At 45.8% G+C, this 22114-nt stretch overlaps 1 protein-coding gene across 5 annotated transcripts in view; it reads right to left on the bottom strand.

Annotated features, from left to right (window-relative positions):
• Positions 1-22114, bottom strand: part of Pbx1 (PBX homeobox 1) — a 312214-nt gene that overhangs the window by 89788 nt on the left and 200312 nt on the right. The window lies entirely within an intron of this gene.

Consider the following 22114-nt stretch of genomic DNA (forward strand, 5'->3'; position numbering starts at 1 on the left):
ACTTGTATTGTCATTTCCAAAATAACTTCAGCAAGGTAAACCCAGTCGATGGAATTAAATCTTGAGAGCTTTTCCCTGAACTAGCTGAAAGATTAGTCTAGAAAAACACAAAGACAAACTGACCCCAGTGTAGGGATGCACTGGTTTCAAAACTAAGCTCCATCCATCTAGGCTGGGTGGTAAGTGCTCTGTTCTGTGCAGAGCAAGGGTGTGGTCTTTGTGCAAAGCAAGGGCGTGGTTTTTGTAAGAAGATGCTTTCTTTGATTCACCAAACCCTGGGTTCTGGTAGAAAAAAAGTTTCAGATCAAAACCAGGGTACTTTTTAGGGAAGCATCACAACTTTGTGGGTGGGGGTGACTTGAACAGAAAGAGATAAAGTGATTATGCAGACCAGCTAACAAGAGAGATGCTTATGTCCCCCTTGCACACAACCTGCCTTACAATAAACAAACCACTCAACTAAATCCAGTTATGTCATCAGCCACCAAGTTTTTGTTGGAAGAGAACAAGAAGAACATTTTCAATGTTGGAAAACACAAACAAATAACAAAAAAGGAGAGAATTCTGAGAACAGAAGAGGAGGGAAGGACAATGATGGAAGAGATGGGATCTAGATCCTAGTGGATGAACAAGAACTTTGAGAGTCAAGACCTGTTTAGGGTATCAAGAGAGCAGACCAGAGAAGTCTATCTTCCTTTTTAGGGTACCAAGAGAACAGACCAGAGCTAACTGCTTCCTAGGCAGCCCTCCCTACTCCAGGGGCTGTGATGGGGAAGATAGGGATGAGCCCAACATAAGAGGACGTGGAGATAAGGCCAAACCTTCTCGGGTAATGCCAGTATCACTGCTGGCTGTGCCCACATGCTCCTGGCTCCCAACAGATAGCATCCTTGTCACTTCATTCTGAAGGAAACTCCAGTTCCTGGTCCAGAAGAAAAACTACATCATGGCTTTCTTCCAACACAGGAGGAATGTCAAAAGTTGGCAGTAAAGGTTATCAAGGGTACTGCTTGATGAAGACAGAAAGGAAAGAAGGAAGGGAAGACATAGACGAGAAAAGAAAGCTATCTACATACACACCATGACATCTCGGTAGCTATTAGATTTTCCCTTTCATACCAAGGTTCTTCCATGTACAAATCGAGTTGATACAGTAGGGATAACTGTAAGATGAAGCAATTGTGCTGGTGTACTTGCAGGATCTCCTTCAATGAAATCTTATTCTGGTAGGCTCAGAACTTTCTATAGAAACAGCCCTTGGAATGACTATGGACAACAGAGCCATGCTCTTCTGTATGATGCACATTTTTACTCAGATCAACAAAATCCTCTGACAAACTAACACCAACAAAGGCTCCTTACGATAGGGACTAGGTGGACTTCCAGCATGACCTACATGCCAGGCTCTGAAGACACTGAGCATCTACCCTTCCACACGTTGGGCCTCTAAGTCTGGCTGTCATCACATCCAAGGTAGGTAGGTATGAAGGCATCACTTGTAGGGTTTATAGGTGTGACTCTTTGCTTGGTGAATTTTAATCACTTTATCAAAAAGATATTTATGAGCCTTTCACAAATTTTAAAAAAGAAATTACCTCTGAGCTATTAGAAAACGAATACGTTGTTTTAGATTGATTATTTAAGATGATCAATCTAATACCATTCTGAGGCAATATTTGAATCCCCATTCATTCATTTATTTGTTCATTCAACAAGGTCTTAGTCTACACATCCATGCTGGCCTCAAGCTCATAAAACCCCTACTTGGCCTCTACTGTATGCTAGGATTATAAATATGTCTCTCTGTACCAGTCTCTAAATCCAGTTTTCTTACTCAGAGATCCAATGTACTTTCTTCAGAAGAAACCAAATCAAACTCCCTGGGATAAAAAATTTTTCCCATGATGCTTAATAAGACAGTAATGCGACCAAGGATGTCTCCTGGTGACTCTGAAGCCTATGGTCCTTGTACATGGCCCGTCACGAAGGCATGATGATAGATATCCATCATCCTTTCTCATCCACGGCAGCACAGTCAAAAAGAACATGTTACCCATCAGTAGGCGGCTGCCCGCCCAGGCAATGCCTGCCCAAAGCAATGTTAGGTACGCCTCTCCTCCGACAGAGCAGGTGCCAAAGATGGCCTCCTAAACTCCCAGATGTAGCAAAAGCAATTGTGAGGAAGAAGAAAGATAGACTGACTGGTACTCAGGCAAGTGACCATGAACAGGTTCATACTGCTGGTTCCCATATACCTGATCTTTCTTTCTTTCTTTCTTTCTTTCTTTCTTTCTTTCTTTCTTTCTTTCTTTCTTTCTTTCTTTCTTTCTTTCTTTCTTTCTTTCTTTCTTTCTACCTCTCTGGGTTTCAGTCATGCCTGTGCCTTGGTGCTTTTAAACAACCAAGTTCCTTTTTATCAACTCTCCTCAACCTAATGAAGAGCGTGCTTATCCTTGAATTTTTTTTTTTTGATATTTTTAATAAGGCAGGGAACTCCCTCAGGGTGCTGCAGGGGCAATGCAGAGGACAATAGTGGCCTATTGTTTAACAGTCCTTGCCTACCCAAACTGCAAGTTTCTGCGGACAGTGCATTGGGATGCACTGATTCCTGGGTGGGTAAAGATTTTCCCAGGTAGAAGTGGGGCGGGCAACAATCAAGGAGCTTAATATTTACGTGGTAAATGCTTTAATTGAATACTCATTCAGAGGAAATTGGGTTTGCCAAGACTCATGACAATTGTTTTACAGACATGTAAAGAAATGTTCTACCAGAGATTTGAAAATAAGAGAATGAAAAGAAAAAGAAGAAGGAGAAGGAGGAGGAGGAGGAGGAAGAGGAGGAGGAGGAGGAGGAGGAGGAGGAGGAGGAGGAGGAGGAGAAGAAGAAGAAGAAGAAGAAGAAGAAGAAGAAGAAGAAGAAGAACCCTCCTCGGTCCACACACACATTGCACCATTTCAAGTATACTCTACTCATGAAAGTAAACTACACTGGGCAATATGCAGGAAGTAGGCACAAATAGGGGAGCACTTTGTTGTGCTATAGTACATAGGAGGTGATTGCTCTGATGGTCTTGGGGTGCACATGTGTGTTTGAAGAAGGCAGAGAATCTTGCAGGTCCATATTTCTTCCCAGGACAAGATTTCAAGATACTAGTACAACAATAAGAACAACAACAACAACAACAAAACAAACAAACAAACTCAGGTATTTGGATTCACTGACCCGGAAATTGTTCAGCTAGTCAGTTTTTAAAAAAAATGCCGCCAGCTTTAAAGAAATAAGCGATACGGCTAACAGAAGTGACACTTCCTATTTATGGCTTGAAGTCAGTACTCTGGTGAGCTGGATACAAAATGCGTATTTAAAAGCTCCTTTTTATCTCTCCAGCACCATGCACGACTCAAATGAACCTTTCACTGGGACACCAGAGATGTTAACACTCGTCCTCCAAGATCCAATTTCAACCAGCCGAGCTGTTACCTAATCCTGCAGCCATCACATATGATCAGGTTCCCGCCTCCCTGATGGGTGCCCAGCAGCCCCTCCCTCCCTCCCTTTCCATCTCCTGCCCAACAGCTTTCCCTGAAACTGAGCTTAAAAGGGTCCCCTTGCCTGTGCATGCTGGTAATACAGGGTCCTAACAGCCCCACTGGCTGTACAGAACACCAAGATGTTTATCCTTGCTAGCTAATAATTCTTAAAGGAGTTTCCTACCCACGAATCACCCCCTCCCATTCCAATCAAGACAGAGACCAGTCACGACAGGTAAGTGATTTATACAGAGGTTGTCACAGCCTTTAGAAAACACCTGAAGTCACATCAGCTGCTATCACTTGCCCTAGGGTTAATCCCGTGCTAAAACTCCAGCGATAAGGAGACTGTCACAGCCTGATTGGAGCAGCCCTCACAACTGGCCTCCTGCTGTTCATTCTTTATTTATTTTCATCACACAAGGAGATAAACAAACCAAACCCAAAGGCACATTCAAGAGAGCCAGTGGGAGGTCTGTGCTAAGGATTGTTTTGTCCTTGGCTGAGCAACACAGCTCCAGAGTCGCTCCCAGCTGGTGCCCACTAGAGGGCACTCTCTCCCCACCGAGGACTTGTTTAAAGAAGGGTCCCATAGCTACCAACATCTCCATGGAGCTGGGGAATTGGGATCTACTCCGATTTGAGATTCCCAAATGTGGGCAGACAGGGAAGAGGGCATATTAGCAGAAGGCATTGTTTCAGGCTATGGAGTGAAGCTTGAAACTCAGCTGAGCAAGAGAAAGAGATGGTTGGAGAAGGGACATAGGCTTAGGGAAGGCTTGAGGAAGTCTCTTCATGGTTTTAAGGTACCAAAGCAGAAGCTGAATTTGACAGTCTCCAGGTCTTGTAAGTAATTGTGTTGTAGCAAGACAAGGTGCCAACCCCAAGCCAGGCAGGGCTCTGAAGCCAGTGGAGAAAGGAGTAATCTGCCCTTGGACTTCTAGAAACTGAAACTGTTCATCTGCTGGGACCCTTTGTGCACATTGAATTGCATCACCTGGTAACAGAAAACACATGCTCTGCTAGCACACTTACAGATTATAAAGGTAAAGAAACTTGGCTAAAACAAGGCAGGCTCCTGCCACCAAGATCGAGAGCTCCTGGAAGCCAGTGGTGACATGGTGATCTTCCATGATCTCACGGATCATGTATTATGCACCTCTTCGGGTCTTTTCAGCGCTTTGTGCACAGCAGCCAAGTAGGATGTAGGACTATGGCGTCTTAGGCATCTGTGTCCTGTCACAGCTAGTTCCTGGCACGTGCCCCACCCTCCGGTTGTAAGTTGTACAGAGAGAATGTGTTTGCTCTCCCATCTCTTCCAATACCCATTTCCCAAAACTCAGATCTGCCTTTCATAAGTGGCCATTCTAAACAAGCAATACTATGCTGACATTAAGGCAATGGCTCTCTGTGTGAGGGAGAGTCACCCAAGCACAGGACTGGTATCTGTGAAGGGTTCCTCCAAGGCCTGAGAGTACACCAAACTGCTTTAAGCTTTGTAGAACACCTCCCCCCCTCCCCAACCCCTTACTCCTCCACCCCGACCTTTCAGGTTCTGTCATTTCCCTACAGGCATAACCATCCACAAACCGGTGGGCACTTCTCCAGCTGGAAAATGACTGTGCTATGAACTGATTCTTCTAAACCGTGTCGGGACCCACATCTTCCATTACTTAGTAGCCTGAAGCTTGGGGGTTGTACTTATAGGCCCTCTTCCCTCGCTCAAGCCTCTTCCGTCTTTGATGGAAAAGCTGTCTGGGTGAGTTATTTTAAAGAGTCGTCTATCAAGTAAATGGAAATGATTAACCATTTGATTCCCCCAGTTTCACAATCCAGCATTACAGGCAGCTGCCAGACAACGGTTGATGGATAGGCTCCAGAGAGCCCAGTACTGACGGAACTCAGACCTTAGAGGACCAAGCGGGAATCTTCCTGGCTGCTAGCCTAGAATGGCCTCTTCAGAGGGTTTCAGTGCACAGAATCTGTAAATCTGGGACTCACTCTGATACTCAGTATTGTCCCCTTAGACTCACACAGGGCTTTGTTCAGGGTCAAAAGTCTCCTAAAGTGTTACCTCTTGGTGTGAAGACAAGATATCTTTCAATCCTTCCAATATTTTTCTTGGCTTATTAATAATCAGGTATGCATAAACAGCATATGATATCAGAAAGGGACTTGTAAACTTCCTTCCAACAACGAGACAGTAAGATCTTTAAGGATTTCAGTGCAAGCATCTTTATGGAGTGTTTCTTAAGGTATCAAGGCCGCACTGATTTTCAAAGGGCGCTCTAGCCAGGAACTGGAAAATGCAGTCATTTCTTCCCACTTGGCTCAGAGCCACAGCACGTGGAGCTGTGGGTGAAGTTCTAAGGCAGGGGATGACAACAAAAACACAGGACACTCTTGGGATGGTTTTACTATTTTGAGCGTTTCTGTTTAGGGATTTTTCTTTAGAGACACAGCAAGTTTTTCTTTTCTATGGGCTAGCTTTTGGCCCTTCTGGTCACAGGGCTTGTACTTCTCAGGGGATGTGCGGGCATGGATCCTATTCACACGTTCCCTGCTTGGCACACCGAGTCTCCCCGGGCCAGCTGGCAGGGAGAAAGTGAATGCACTGGGCAACAGGCGCCTGCATTTCTGGATGGGTGCCGGCTGTCTGAGTGACGGACTTATAGATCTTAATAGCTAAAGCTTATATGGTGGCTTGGGAAACCCCCTTTGTCCCAAGAAAAGCTGCAGAAGTTGGGGGGTTGGGGCATGACTTCATACTGCCTCTGCCTTCGGATCCATGTACTCAAGACATCTAAGGAAAGGGAATGAGGCCCCGGAGAGGGCCAGGGTAGGGTGTGTAAGGCCTGGACTGCACATGGGAACTCATGACGTGGGAAAGCATCCCTACTTAATATACATAAGAAGCATGGGAAGTGTGGAGCCAGTGGCTGGAGGATACTGCACACCCCATGGAGAGGAAGACTTCTTTCTACAACAGCATCTCCTACACCAACTCGCTACTGAAAGCAGGAGGGGTTTCTTGATGTTCTCTTGCCTTAAACTGAATACGTTTTGTGGATTAAAGTCTTCATAAGATGCCCAGAGCATTGCCTGGTTCTTGCTAGGGCATGATACACTCCTCAACCCCACCACCAAGTTCTAACAGCCAAGAGAACAGAAGTGTACATTCAGGCTTCTCTTCCCTCAGGTCTATAACACGGCATGAGGAACCATGAGAAAGTACACTGAGATAGAAGGGGGATATCTCCATGCTAACCCACATTACAGACTCTCACTGTGTGACTTTGCCTCTTAGTTTCATTTTCCTCATCAACAAATAAGTAGTGATAATACTACTTTGCCACCATTCTGATTATAAATGAAATAAAGTTATTATTGTTATTTATGATGATGATGGTGACGATTGTTTGTTCTTTTGAGACAGAGTCCCTCTACATAGCCCTGGCTGTCCTGGAACTCACTATGTAGATCAGGAGGACCTTGAACTCACCTCTTCCTGGAATTAAAGACATATTATCACCTCGTCCAACACGTGACTATTATTTACTAAAGCATAATCCAGTGTTTGGTACAAGGAGAGTTCCTCTGAGGCTCAGACCTGTTATTACATCACTCCTAAGGTGAAGGCTGGAAGATCATAAGTTCAATATCACCCTCAGCTACAAAGCAAGTAGGAGGCTCCCCTGCACTGCGTGAGACACTGCCTTCAGGAGGCTGGTATGCTGGTAAAGAACTAGAAATGATCGTCTTAAGAGTCTGGTGTCTGGTTCCTGTATGTTAGAAATCTGTAACAACGAAAGAACCAGCATAAGCCAGTGAGTGCACCACATACACAGGCACGGATATCTATATATGAATACATATGCATACAACTCCTGTGCTTCTGAGCAAGGCCTGGTCAGTGATGATATCATATCCCACAAACCACTCATTCTTCAGTGCATCAAATACATTCCAGTGAAGTGTCTGCGTTTTCTCCCCCTTCCTGTCACTTAGGCTCCTGTGTTACCATTCTCCTAAGCACTGTAAGGTCCCCACTGCTTTAAAAATCTTATGTGTTATTTATTTGAGGAGGAGGAGAAGAGGGCCACCTTGAGTATTTTTCTTTGGATGCCATCCATCAGTTTTTCTTTTGAGATGGTTTCTCTGTTGCCTTCAGACTTGCCGACTGGTCTAAACTGGCCGCAGGAGATGCCACAGGTATCTATCCACCCATCTCCTCCTCCCCATGAAGCCTAGGTTTTGTGTGTCTGCTTTTTACATGAACTCTCCATACACTTTTCTCCCAGAGCCGGGAAGCATCTGTGTGCTCCCAGCCCGCCAGGGCTCACACTGGATGCCTCCTCCACGGCCAAAGGCTGGGAGACCCTCGGGAACCATTCAACTCGGAAGTAACCTCACCTTATGTCAGACAAGCTAGCCTGGAAGTCTCTCCTTTAGTGGTTGCTTTCAAAGTTCCATTAAAAATACATAAATTCCAGTTAGAAGAGAGCAAAGACTCTATTCATATGCCGAGGTTTAGGAAAGCAGGCTTCAGTTTGAAATTTGGGTAGGATTCGGCCCTCCTCTGCTAGGGCATGGAGGAACTCCATATTTAAAACATTAAAACCAGCTGCTGTTGCTGGGCATGTGGCACGTGCAGTCTCACCTTATGGATGTCAATGCTTAGGATAACAAATAACCGCCTGGAGTCAAGGAAACTTTCCTGACCATATTCACAAACTAAATAGTAGCAGGGATATTTTTTCTCCAACTTTTGTTGTTGTTGTTGTTGTTTGTTTGTTTTTGTTGTTGTTTTTGTTTTTTCGAGACAGGGTTTCTCTATATAGCCCTGGTTGTCCTGGAACTCACTCTGTAGACCAGGCTGGCCTCTCTGCAATTTTCTTAACGGTGTCATCATTACTAAGTTGTTCACTTGCTTGTTTTGTGGGGCTAGGAGTTGTACCTAGAGCCCCCTGCATGCTAAATAAGCACTCTACAAGTTATCTATCTCCCAGCCCAAAAGTTTGTGTATCAATACAATCTGTGTATCAATTGCCTACTTTATAGAAGACAACACACATGCTGTGGTGTTTCCTCACTTGCTGGAGTAGCGCCCCACCCCCATCCCCTTCAGCAAGACGGAAATGTAAACCTCTACAGGTAGCAGCCATGAGGAGGTGAGAAGAGCAAGGACAGACAGACAGACAAGGGCTTGATGTCAGGATCTGGACACAGATGCTGCTCTCTAGCTGCCCTCATCCCATCTGCCCTTGGCCTGTATACTTCTACCTGTCTCTGCCTGTCCATCAGACCTGTGACCTCACTGAATAAGAGAACAGAAGCCAAAGTGCAGGAAAGAAACGAAGAGCACATTTTTGCTTGTAGAGAGCAAAGAGAAAGGACTTCTTGGGACCAATGACAACCATTATCACTTCAATCCCCACCCCCCACCGAGGGCATCCTTTGTAAATGTGCATGCCAACCATATTAACATGCATGGGGATGTGTGACTGTGAAGATAGGACCTGGACAAGAGACCACCTTGAAACGGACCAGACAGAAGGCTGGCCCAGAGGTCACAGTAAGGCCTGATCTGCCTGGCTGGCACAAAGATGCAGGAAAGGCCTGCTCTGCTTGTTTCAACTTTGGCAACTTGATTTTTTCCCCAGTGTCTGGAAGAAGGCACTTTGTAGCTTTCCCTCCAGCTCATACACCATATGACAGAGCCCCAACCAATGAGAGGTAAAAGGAAGGAGGGGTGGGACTCTTTGGGAACTCCCTGGAAAGGGAAAACACCCTTCTTGTGGCATTGTCCTTTCCTTCTCGTGACTGCACCCTAGCAGTCTCCTCACATCACTAGATGGACCCAGCACTATAAGTCGCACGGAGGAGGCTACATAGAAGAGACATAGATGGGGTTGGACTTGGAGATCAGCTCGGGCTCTCTTGCCTCTGGAGAATAAGAAAATAATAAAGCTGTGTTTTGTTTAAGACACACTTTGGAATTTTCCAGAGTTTTGTTTACTTTTGGCAGCTTAATTAATTCAAGCTGATACAAACTGTTAAGAGGATAGGAATCTAGAAAGCAGAGCGATTTCATGGTGGTTAGGGAGTTACAGAAAATTAGGACTGGGCGGATTTAAGGGGCAGCTGACAGCAAAAGCCAAGCCATGACAGGAGTTTCTCCTAAACAGACAGAAGGGGGCTGGACCACTAGGGGGCCTCTCCTGGATTCCCCCAAAGCCATGGGTGGAGGTTGGAGAAGCCACACATCTTGGTGAGTGGGCCTGGGAAGCAGATTTTACCTGGGTAGTGTACTAAGTGGTCTAAAAGAGTCATTGGCCTTGACCAGGGATGCAGGGGCTGGGAGAGGAGGCAGTGCACACAAACCTGCTAAGCGTGCCTTGCTCCCACCAAGATGAAGATATGGTCGCACCATGCTCAATGGAAAGTTAAACTCAACTGACCAAAGAGCTGGAGGCAAACAGAAGAGATGTAGCAATGGGAGGAGAAGTTCTAACATCATTTTAGACCAAGAGCTAGAAACCTATGTACAAGTATACAGCTGATGCTTCCCAACCCAACAGTCAAATAAGGGTTAGAGCCAAGGCTGCCTGCATACGGGGTCAGGTGCAGAGGACTGGGAGGGAGGCCCCAGGCTGCTCTACTTACAGGAGGAGGAGCTACCATTCATTATGACATCCACACATTGTTGCACATACACATTAACTTTCTGTTTTCTAAAGCAGCATAGCATATACCTGTCATGCCAAGACAGTCATCTCAAGAAGACAGTGGCTCCAGTCCTTAGCCCATCTCAAAAGCCACCTGCTCCCCAAACTTCACTGCTAACAAGTCACCATCCATACGAAGGAGACGGAACATAGCAGCACAGCGACAAACAGGAGGCTTTTCCTGCGTCTCAGCACTTTCCAGCATTCTACAGAAACCCCCAGTCACTGAGGATCAAAGATCAGCTAGGAACACTGTAAGCTGACTGTCTGGAGTCTCATCACAGGCACACAGATACACACAGACACACAGGTACACACAGACAGACAGACACACACACACATGAGCTGAGGAATCCTGGTGGTGTTGGTGGATGGAATGTGGTCATGGCATTAGGAAACGGGAGCTCTAGGTTGCAAGGCAAGCCTGTCACATTCCCTTGTTTAGTCTCTACTTAAAAGAGACAAACATCTCATAGAGACCAAGAGAGCTGGCTTCCTGCCTTTAGGAGAGAGTGGTGATTCTGTCTCAGTAGGTTATCCATCGGCTGTCTTTCTAATTCCAGAACCTGTACCTTTCCCTGGGGACTCAGCCCACTGTGATAGCATTGTCTTCCTGGGCTCTCCTCCATGTGCCTCTCCCTCTCCACCCAACACAGCTAAGTGTCTGACTCATGAACACAAGGACACCTGCTGGCCAAGTGGGTGGTACTTATCCTGAAGGCGCGCACAGGCATTTACGCTTTATCCTGAACAGGCCTTCTCAAACGCCGATTCTGGTTTCCAGGGGACATTTTAAAGGAGAAGTAGATTTCAAGCAAATGATTGCAACTTATCGAAAATAATGTGCTACTTAGCGTCTGCAGCAGACATCCTGGCAGGCAGCGAGGGGAAGCAGCGCCGGAGCAGATGGGCGTGATTAGGCTCCGATTTTCAGATGGCTTTTCTGTTGTTGCTGCCTCTGCTTCTTTCTGAACACTTGTGACATTGGAAACTCAGGGAGAGCTCCCAGTCCTTCCCTCTGTGCCCTGAGATACAGCTCCCTACCTGCACACTCACACTAGAAGCACCCACCCTGAGGGGAGGTACAGTGGCATCACGATCATCATTAAAGTGTGTTTGTATCATCAGGCTCTGGCTAAAATACATCAGTGGCTGGCAGAGAGACGGGCGAGGCGCTAGCTTTGTTTCCCTTTAAAGATTCACCTCGCTGAGGCTGGGCCTTACTTACTTCCGTTCCTACCATATTCCCCGCCCCCCCCCAAAGAAGCGTCTTGTTTTCTCATTCACCTAGTGAGTCAACATCTCCCCAAACATATAATAATAGTGGCTTCAAAAGTTCCAGAGCTTTTCCATTAGACCCAACCCCAGCCTGGCTTAGGGATGGCACTTTATGAGCCTCTCTAAACTCGAAGAGAGCCAAGCCAATAGCAAGCTGTCCCTGTTTACACACACACACACACACACACACGAGAGAGAGAGAGAGAGAGAGAGAGAGAGAGAGAGAGAGAGAGAGAGAGAGAGAGAGAGAGAGAGAGATGCTTTTTTGATAGGTGTCTGTGTGTGTTTGGGGTGTGTGTGTGTGTGTGTGTGTGTATGGTATTCATGTGTGTACCTGCATGGAGAAATGCAGACAACTGTCCCTATCTCTCTCTGTCTTATTTATTTAAGAACCTGGATCCAGCCTCACAGCCATCAAGATACAGCTGTCCTCCCGATGCCATCTATATAACCTTGTGGGTACAGAGATGTGCAGTCACACCTCAGTTTTCATGTCCATACTGGGAATGTGAACTCAAGCTCTCAGCTCTCGTGCTTAAGCAGGAAGTCCCCTATAGCTCTGGGAGAAGACATCACTGTAGCTAGGAAACTTGGGCAGGGGACTGAGTTTTCTGGTTTGAAACACAGACTGCCATTTCAGAAGACAAATTCGCTTCTGTTTCTATATTGCTGCTTGGTGATGCAGCTAGCACTGGGCCATGCCCATTACATCTAGAGTCAGCTTCCCAGATCAGCTAAAATTTCTTCTTTGGGACAAGGCCTGAGGTAAAGTAGACTGGCATCAAACTCACTATGCAGAGGAAAGATGGTAAACTCCTAATTCTCCTGCCTCCATCCCCCATCCCGCAAGGGCAGGGATTACAGGGTGCACACCACAATATCCACCTCAAGATGGGATTTTCTCAGCTTGATCAAAATGCTCCCAGGGCAGGGGTCTATGCTGTCTTTTACAGAAATTCTTTCTATTCTTCCGAAAGTAGCCTACACCAGTAAAGCTGCTAACATTTCCAGTTTCAAAATTGCCCCTTTTCTGTCCTAAGAGAAGCAGAGAACTCACAGAATACCTTGCACACCACACTCCCAAAAGTTATGGCGAGGCCACCGGTTCTTTCAAAAGGTGGATTTGCATTTGCGTTCAATGCCAGGAGACAGAGAGATGGATGCTGCTCTTCTTGGTAAAGGACGGTGGTGACCAGCTGGTACTACCCCTTGGTTTTCGGGTCAGCATCACCCACTGTGATGATCTTCTGGTTCCTGGCTCTCTTTCCACTTTGCAAACCAGAACTTCGTCACCACCTCTCTGCCAAGATGACCCATGAGCCCTCAGAAATAGTACAGAGAAAGGCACCTTGAAGGCTCCAAGGAAAGAAACACCTAGCCCTTGTGTAGGGATCTTACAATGTTTGTAGGCAAATATATATATATTCCTCCCTACGGAAAAGTTAAAATGTTATGAACCACCTCATCTTTAACAGTGACCTCTAAATGGGTACCCGAGCCACGGCAACATTAGAAAATAAACCAGCTAGCTTGAGATTCCTTAAGAATTCACACAGAGTATGTGACTCTTCCTCCTGTTCCAGCCAGAATCCCAAGAAACAGAGACGCAGAGACAGACCTAGAAACATCTACTTTAGGCAAATGAATCGTTAAGTTCTGGCTTGTAAACTTGGGATCGGGATCACCATACATGTGGGAGAGCAGAGAGTTGCCTAGAAGTTAAGATGTAGGGATGCAAGAAAAATCCGAGATAGACGACAAGGTGCATAGAAAACAAGAAGCAGGTATTTCTTAACTCTTTCCTTTCTGCAGGCCACCCCTATGGTCCTGTGTTTGGCCAGCCTCTAGGTTCCAGAAACCTGAGGTAGGTGCAGGTGTCCCTTGACTCACTACTCAGTTTGGCTCTATGAATTGAAGCCCTGCCGTTGATCTCATGACTCTTACAGGGATCCCTGGGACTGTTTCAGAGATGCTAAAGTAAATATCAAGGAATGGTTTCCCCACGGTTTTTTTCTGATTGCTAAGCATTTTCTCAATTGATGTGGGGAATAAAAGATGCCTACTATCTGAGGTTTGCAGACCTCCTTCTCCTCTCTCCTTCCTTCCCTCACTTCCAGAATATACACAGTGCACTCGGAGTGTACAGAAATATAAGACCACAGATCTAACACAGCCGTCCAGTCAAGTCTTAAACAATAGCCCAGATGTCAAAGTTACATACAGCTCATGTACAAACGGACAGACAAGGTGAGCTCATGGATTCATTAATTCTTCACAATGAAAGAAGGGACACTTGATCCTTATATGTGAAAGACTGTCCAGTGCTCAAATTGGGTTTAAAACTTTGTAGTCACTTCTATGGCTTTGTTTTGGTGCATAAAATTCACTGTGGTTCCTTTCGGGTGTTTTTTCCAACTACAAATTAATTTAAGTTTACAAGGAGAAGAAACCCCTGTGGGTAGGATTCATCCATTTGAAGAGTATGCTGATTTAGAAGAAACCATGATTTCCCTAGAAATCAAAGATCAAAGTTAGAGAGAGGAAAGCATTTAAGGAGGTAAAGAGGAGGGGGAGGTTCTTAGGGGAGGGAGGGAGATACAATAATTCACAGAATGTTTCTGGATCAAGAAGCATGACAGGGTCACATGTCCCAGTATTGAGGACAGAGCACCACACCATGTCCCTTCGGCATCATGCCTGCTTCTGCAGGGGTGACCGTGCCCTTTACACCCAAGCCACAGCCAGGTTCTTGGGGATTGGCATTCCCTGCCTTCCAGAAAGAAAGCTGGGAATGGAAGACGGGAGAGGGCCCAGCTTAGGTGAACTGTGCCCAAAGTAGGCAATTTATAGCAATTCGCTCACGGGCCTCTTCTTTTATGCAATACACTTAATTTGTTTACCCATTAAACTAAAAGAAAAAAATCACCCTTGGAGGTAGGTTGGTTGCTAAGTTGGTAAAGTGCTTGCCTTATTAGCATTAAGATCCTAGTTCAATTCTTAAGGATCCACATTAGGAGGAGGAGGAGGGGAGAGCCAGGCATGGTGGCACATTCTTGTTATCTTAGTCCTGGGAAGGTAGGCAGAGACAGATGAGACCCTAGAGGGTTTCTGGCTGGTAAGCCTGACAGTTAAAGACCCTGACTTAAAAACAGCGACAATGACAACAACCAAGGTGAAGACAGTAGAGGGAGGAAGGGAATGTTCCTGAAGAATGACATCCAAGATGGTGCTTCGGCCTCCACATGCATGTGTGTTACATACATGCACACAAATCATTCCCTGGGTGAGTACTTTATCCTAGACAGATACTGAGGGCCCACAAATGCAAAGACTAAAGAAAGGTATTCCTGGGCTGGGGAGATGGCTCAGTGGGTAAAAGCACTGACTGCTCTTCCAAAGGTCCTGAGTTCAAATCCCAGCAACCACATGGTAGCTCACAACCATCCGTAATGAGGTCTGATGCCCTCTTCTGGAATGTCTGAAAACAGCTACAGTGTACTTATGTATAATAAATAAATCAAAAAAAAAAAAAAAAAAAAAGGTATTCCTGAGAAGGACAAATGATGACCCGGGAAAGGCAGACCAATCAGATTACTGTTAGAATGCAACTCATAGAAGGTAGTGTGGTGGGTGAAGTTGCCTCACCCAATCACCTCACAGCTAAGAAAGGCCCCATTCATCACAATGCCATACTCCAGAGCAGGCTGTCACATGTCCAAGGAAGCCAACAGAGAACCCAGCACACGGTGATGTAGACCTTGACAGAGGCTGCTGGAGATTCCCGGCAACTTCTCACCATCCACTTACCCTACCTCAGCCTAGCATCTCAACAGTAAAGAGCCACAAATGAGCAAAATCTTGGGGTTGCACCTGGGGATGAGGTACCTCAAATAGAGATGAGAATCCTGGGTACAGTAGCTAGGAACCAGATCAAACTCGCTTCTCAGACAGGTGTCCCCCACATACTTCCTCTTTGTGGAAAAGCAAAGGTTGTAGAGTCTTACACGCAGGCCACAAGCCACCCACCAAAGCAGTGTGGGCTGGCAAAGTGGATTCCAGGCTTCTGAGGCCTCGGAGCAGACTTCTTTGCATGTGAGAAAGCATTCACTCAGTCTAGGCAGACATTCTCCCCCTGTGGTTGGGCTGGCTGGAGTCTGTGGCTGGCAAGTTCACCACATACTCAACTTGACCCACCATCGTCCTTGCTAATTCGGCTCTCACAGTGCACTGCAAACCTCACCAGGGGCTGCCAACTCTGGGGCAGTGGTCTTTGCAAAGGGCTACTGGAGGTAGAAGTCTCAGCCTTTGAATAGCTGGCTCCTTCTATTCATAGGGAAGTAAATATTTAAGCTTCTGGCAGACAGACTGAGAAAAAAAAAAGTAGCTGCCACAAACACTCCATTCCTTACCCATCCCAAGCCATGTTGAAGCCACACACCCTGACCCCAAAGGGAGCTTCCTCAGCATGGTGAGGCCCAGACCCCAACCAGCAATAATTCTACATATAAACAACTCTTGCTAGGCATGAAGCACACACCAGACAGTAATCAGCTTATCTAATAGAACAGGCCTCTCTTCCTACCACAGAGGAGGATTAGTGGGGCTTGAATTACAACCGTGAAGTGTAATCAAGCCCAGCTCGACACTGGCAAAGGATACTGTATATTCCTGCTGGGCCGAGAGTTGTTGGCGCAACATGGTGTACCTACAGGGGATGAACAGGAAATGCTTGCCATGGTAATTATGCCGGGAGGTAGCAATTGAGAAGTGGGGAAAGCAAGCGTTATGGGAGTGAAACGAGGTGCCAGCTGATGCCCACTCCCTAGACTCCTTGCAGACTTTGGAAGGTCTTGCAGTTACTGCGTTTGAGCAGATTTTTTTCTTGCCCATTATAAACAGAATATTCCTCTAAGCCATAGGGAAGGGGAGAGAGATTCTCTCCCTCACTTGGCCATTGACACATCTGCAGTGTGGTCTGTAGAGTGGAACCCACAGCCTCCAACCATGGTGATGTCTATGGTGTGATGAGGATGGACTGAGTGCAGCCCAGCTGACAAGGAGTTACAAAGGAATGGGTATCAGGGTTCAGAGAGAAGTAAATAGAATTCATAAATCCAATCTTCACCTTGAAAATGTCAAACCTCAAACCAAAGCACACGACACTTGCCTTTTCTATCTCCCAGGTGGAAGCATCCCATCTCACTAGAGTTTCTAGGATCTCACACTGTGTCTGGGGTAGAAGTTCTTCTATACTTAGCAAATTCCATGACAGCATGCACCACAACCTCTGAAGTGGTTCTAAATGGCCTCCTGGATACTTGAGAAGGGAAACGTTTTCATAGCTCTGTCACTTGCTTATAACGTTTTAAATCATTGTCTTCATGGTGATTGCCCATCCTCTAAAGCAAAGAGGCTCTTGTCTTGGTCTCCTAATGAAAAAGCAGTCACCCTCTTTCAGACACTCTACATCTCTCTTGCCATCTATTCTGTTCTTCTGTTTATATTTCTTTAAAGATCACAGAATCTTCCCAAGGAAACTGATGGGCCACTGTGGGTTTCCCAGCATTCCCTAAGTGTGACTCTTAGAGTGCAATCTTGGTGCTCATTTTCCCATGCGGTCCCCACCACATCTGCACATCTTAAATCTTTCTTTAACCATTTTTTTCCCAACAGCTGCTCTTTTAACACCCTTCCAACATCTGACATTTATTTATTCTTCAGACAGGTTCTCTTCAATATATAACACTAGCCTTTAACTTTCTATGCAGCCCAATATGACCTTGAACTTCTGATTTTCCTGCATCCCTTTGAGGACTGGGATTACAAACGAGTTCTACCAGACCTAGTGGTGCTAAGGACCGAGCTGCATGCATGTTAAGTGAGTACTCTACCAGGAGGTCCCGACCAGTCTCCAACAGGTAGCTCCTTCCCTTACACTTAGAAAAGGGAGTGACTGGAGTGGCCGTGTAGCACTCCACTAGAGACAATCCATGATAAGAAAAAAGCTCTGACTACCAAGGCATCCCTTCTGATAATATGCCACTGCCACTTGCCCTGCTAGTGACAACCCATCTCTCAGTAGCCCATTCTCAAAGCTCCAACTCCCCCAAACCACTGTCCATGCTTAAACAACATGGAAGTACCACACTGTGAGTGCTAACTCCATGGCCTTTAATGGGAATATAGAAGTTCAAGCTGTCATATCCAAACAATTGTTACTAAATTTTTATATCTTTTTTTCCCAAATTTTTTATTAGGTATTTTCTTCATTTACATTTCAAATGCTATCCTGAAAGTCCCCTGTACCCCCCTCCCCTACCCACCCACTCCCACTTCTTGGCTCTGGTGTTCCCCTGTACTGGGGCATATAAAGTTTGAAAGACCAAGGGCCCTCTCTTCCCAATGAAGGCCAACTAGGCCATCTTCTCCTACATATGCAGCTAGAGACATGAGCTCTGGGGGGTACTAGTTAGTTCATATTGTTGTTCCACCTATAGGGTTGCAGACACCTTCAGCTCCTTGGGTACTTTAGCTCCTCCATTGGGGGCCCTGTGTTCCATCCAATAGCTGACTGTGAGCATCCACTTCTGTGTTTGCCAAGCACTGGCATAGCCTCACAAGAGACAGCTATATCAGGGTTCTTTCAGCTAAATCTTGCTGGCATATGCAATAGTGTCTGCATTTGGTGGCTGATTATGGGATGGATCCCTGGGTGGGGGGCGATACTAAATTTTTAAACAACTGAGTAAAGTATAGTCTTCTCGAGGGCACAGATGAAGATATATCCTGAGTCTGTTATATCCATGAGAAGGAAGTTAAGTAGAGCAGGTGACCCCTTTCAGCACATCAGGGTGCAACCTCTGAGCCGCAGAAGACAAAACCAACCAACCAACCAAACAAACAAACAAACAACTATAGTATCAAGCACGATATCAATCATCGCACTGTGTGGTGTTGACTGCAGGTGACACAGAATGCTCAGTTCAAGAAGAATTTATTCCAGGAGTGTCAGAGTACAGAAGGAACTTCAAGCTCATTTTAAATTGCAACTCAATAACTCCAGCATCAAAATTATGTCATCAGCACAGGCTCAGAGGGTACGGCAGCTCTTAAAAAGCCACAGAATGTGAAAAGAAGCCAAGAACAACCAAGAACTGCCTTCATGATAAGTTAAACTAATCTGGCCATGCAATGGCTTCAATAGAGAGAGCGGGCTAAGGCTGGTGCTCTGAAGTAGATGTGATCACATCTGAGAAATCTGAGCCTGCCTAGGAGACACTTCCTGGTCCTGAGCCAGCAGGCCACTCCTTCTCCTGATGGGCTCAACCACTTATCATCATCATCCTGGCACTGTGTGTGTGTGTGTGTGTGTGTGTGTGTGTGTGTGTGTGTGTGTGTGTGTGAGAGAGAGAGAGAGAGAGAGAGAGAGAGAGAGAGAGAGAGAGAGAGAGAGAGAGAGGAGAGACTTTGTCTGTCTGTCTTTGTGTCTGTGTGTGTGCTTGCTCAGACCACCAACCAGCCATGGCAGACATCACAGAGCCTTACGTTTCAGGCTTTAGTCAATGATGTCTACACAAAAGCATTTGGGCAAGGCTACGAAATTCCCCCACCCCTACCGCTCTATCTCTTCTGAAGTTGCAGACATGTGGTCCAGGGAGTGAACACAAGTGCTCAGAGTTCAGTGCCAAGCCCCAGTCAAAGTTTTGTACGTTGATCTGTCATTGCGGCAGCAGGGGTCACTCTGCAATGGAGTAAGTATGTGGACTCTGTAAAATCAGCCATAGACCTTGCCTTCAAGGCATCTAGTGAGGTTTATAGCCCTGCTCTAGAATACCAGTTCTCAGCCTATGGGTCAAGACCTCTTAAGGGTAGCAAATGACCCTTTTATAAGGGTTGCCTAAGACCATTAAAAAAATTAACCCATAGATATTTACATCATGATTCAGAATAGTAGCAAAATTACAGTTATGAGGTAGCAACAAAAATAATTCTATGGTTGGGGTCACATGAGGTATTAAAGGGTTACAACACTGGGAAGGTTGAGGACCACTGCCCTTAGAAGTCCTCTGAAATTTATCCTCCTAGCTGACATCTTATGAGATCACATCAAACAAGGGTATAAAGTGGCTAGATAAAGTGGGTAATTGACATCACCTCTTTGACTAGAACTTAAGGTATTTAAGAGGCTTTAAACTGTGTGTGTGTGTGTGTGTGTGTGTGTGTGTGTGTGTGTGTGTGTGTGTGTGTGTGTGTTTTCAATACAGACTAAAATGAAATGTGTTGTTTAACCCCAAGGCTCATGGCAAAGAACCAGGCAGGGAAAATTCTGTTTCAGTTATCCACTGTGGTGGGAGCCTTGCTGAGAAAGAATGTTGCTGTTGAGTTTCCTACCTGTGGATAAAATGGATTTCACAGATTTTTGGATGAGAGGGATCAGGTGATTTCCTGGGGATGTATTAAATGGCCTTTTGAAGTCTGGCGAGGAGATCCTGCACCCCATACTCTTAGGAAATGATCCAGACAGGAATCCAGCTCTATCTTCTCTTACCAAGAGCTCTGATTTCTGCATTCCATTCTTCTTCCCTCATGGTCTCCCAGCCCCCCTTCCGGCCTGGAGGCCCAATCCCCATCTCAGGCAGACAGGGCTGGCGGGGGCAGATGGGTAATTTTCCCTTTCAGCTTTAATGGCTGCTATTAACAATAAGTTGCCCTGCCCTACTAATGGCTCAACTTTCAGCTTTTCCTCTGATTGCCTGTGAGTAACACTGTGTCACATGAGCTGTGTTTAACAGAGGTGTAATAAATGCCAAAGAAGAAATATTACCCAAAATAAAAAATAGTTTGTCCCAGTGTGGCCAGGAGCTCAAGAATCCCAATGACTCTCATTTCAGCTTCCAAAGCATTTCCATTTGCATTCCTTTTTTTTTAAGGGTCTCTGGGGGCTTTAAGAAAGCTGTTTTAGGAGAAAATCCAGAAAGACTGTAGCGAATGTCAAGTGCAGGGAGTCTTGTGTTCAAGACAACAGACAGAGCAACAACAAGGGAAGCTCTAAGTCAGGAGGAGAGAGGCAGGTATGAAAGAAAGGCCATTTATTATTACAAACAAGGCAGTCTCCCCTCCTTTTTGTGGTCAGAACATCAGGTCTGGCTACCAGGGAACAGATTCAGAGATATTAGCCTGAAGAATCTCCCAATCACCTCTCCCCCCCACACACACACACAGACAGACAGACAGATACACACACAGCCCTACCTAATTGTGCAGAAAGACTCAAATTCTCCTTTTATTGCAAGCAAACCCTGCTCTCAGTTTGATAATAAGCAAAAACCATCCTGTTGTCTGTCTCTCAAATAGTAGCTGGTTGGAACTGTTCCATTCCCAGAGAAGAAAGCAATAAACATTGAAATCCCTTGGCAATCCCTTGGTTGAAACTGTGGGCAGGAAGTATTTCAAATCCTTACGGTGTTCAGGGAGAATGAGGAAAGTGACAGAGAAAGGAAGAGGTCTCCCAGGAGGCCTGGGAATGAAGTGTGGCCATCCTGAGGAAGGGGAGCTCTTAGAGCAACAGACTAGGAGAAGGCAATTTTCTCAATCACTTTGCTGACAAGGACTGGCCAAAAAACACCCAAGCAGCACTACTCAGAACAAATGAAGGTACAGGTGCTTCGTGTGTGGCAGCCTCTGGCTCTCCCTCAGAGTTCATTGCCCTCTTCTCCTTTCTGTATCTCTCAAGCTCACAAGCACAAACAGCAAAACATTTACTGTGTATCTAAGGGGAAGACAGCAAGAGATGGAAAGACACAGAGATGCTGGGTCTTGGCTTTAGAATTGCACTTGTTCAAGAAAAATCCTCTGAACCTCCAGTGTAAATAGAGAGGGTGACAAGTTTCCATTGTGACAGTAGACAATGCATCTACATCAAAACATTATGTGGTATATGATGGATACGTACAATTGTGTCTGTCAGTTAGAATGGGAGTCGCAGCAGAGAAGGGTGGGGTGGAAGCAGAATGACTGCATAACCACACTCTATGGGAGAAGATCCATCAAGAGAGTGTGGTAGCCTAGACAGGTGCAGTGCGCCCTAGAGGACAGTCTAGGAAGGAAACATGGTGGGGAGGGAAAATGGCTTTGCCCTGGCAGGTCTGACTAGAAGGAGCAAGGAGGTCAAGGCACACAGAGCACAGGAAGGGACCACTTGTGGTGGAGCGCCACATGACCCTGGTCATGTGCATATAACAATGGTTCCGATAGAAGTTCACGCCCTTGGTCTGCTACTCTTGACCTCTGGTCCTGGGCAAATCACTCTAAAGTATCCATTAAATAGCAAAAGTGGGACTCATAGGGCCTCATGGGTCAACTGCTCTATGTTTATTAAAACATATAACTGAAGCGCCAGCATTCTCTGAAAAGGCACTGAGAGCTGGGCAGCCTTCTAAAAGCATGTCGAGATGGTTTTTCTTTTCCTTGACCCAAAAGATCTCACATGATCTCATCCACATTGTGCAACCTGACCCACACCCACACCAGGCTTCAGAGGCAGAGTTCCAAGTCTCATATTTTAAGAAAGTTGCTCA

The sequence above is a fragment of the Mus caroli genome, unplaced genomic scaffold (genome assembly GCF_978045245.1).
Source record: "Mus caroli unplaced genomic scaffold, Mus_caroli_1 scaffold_1, whole genome shotgun sequence".
NCBI lineage: Eukaryota > Metazoa > Chordata > Mammalia > Rodentia > Muridae > Mus > Mus caroli.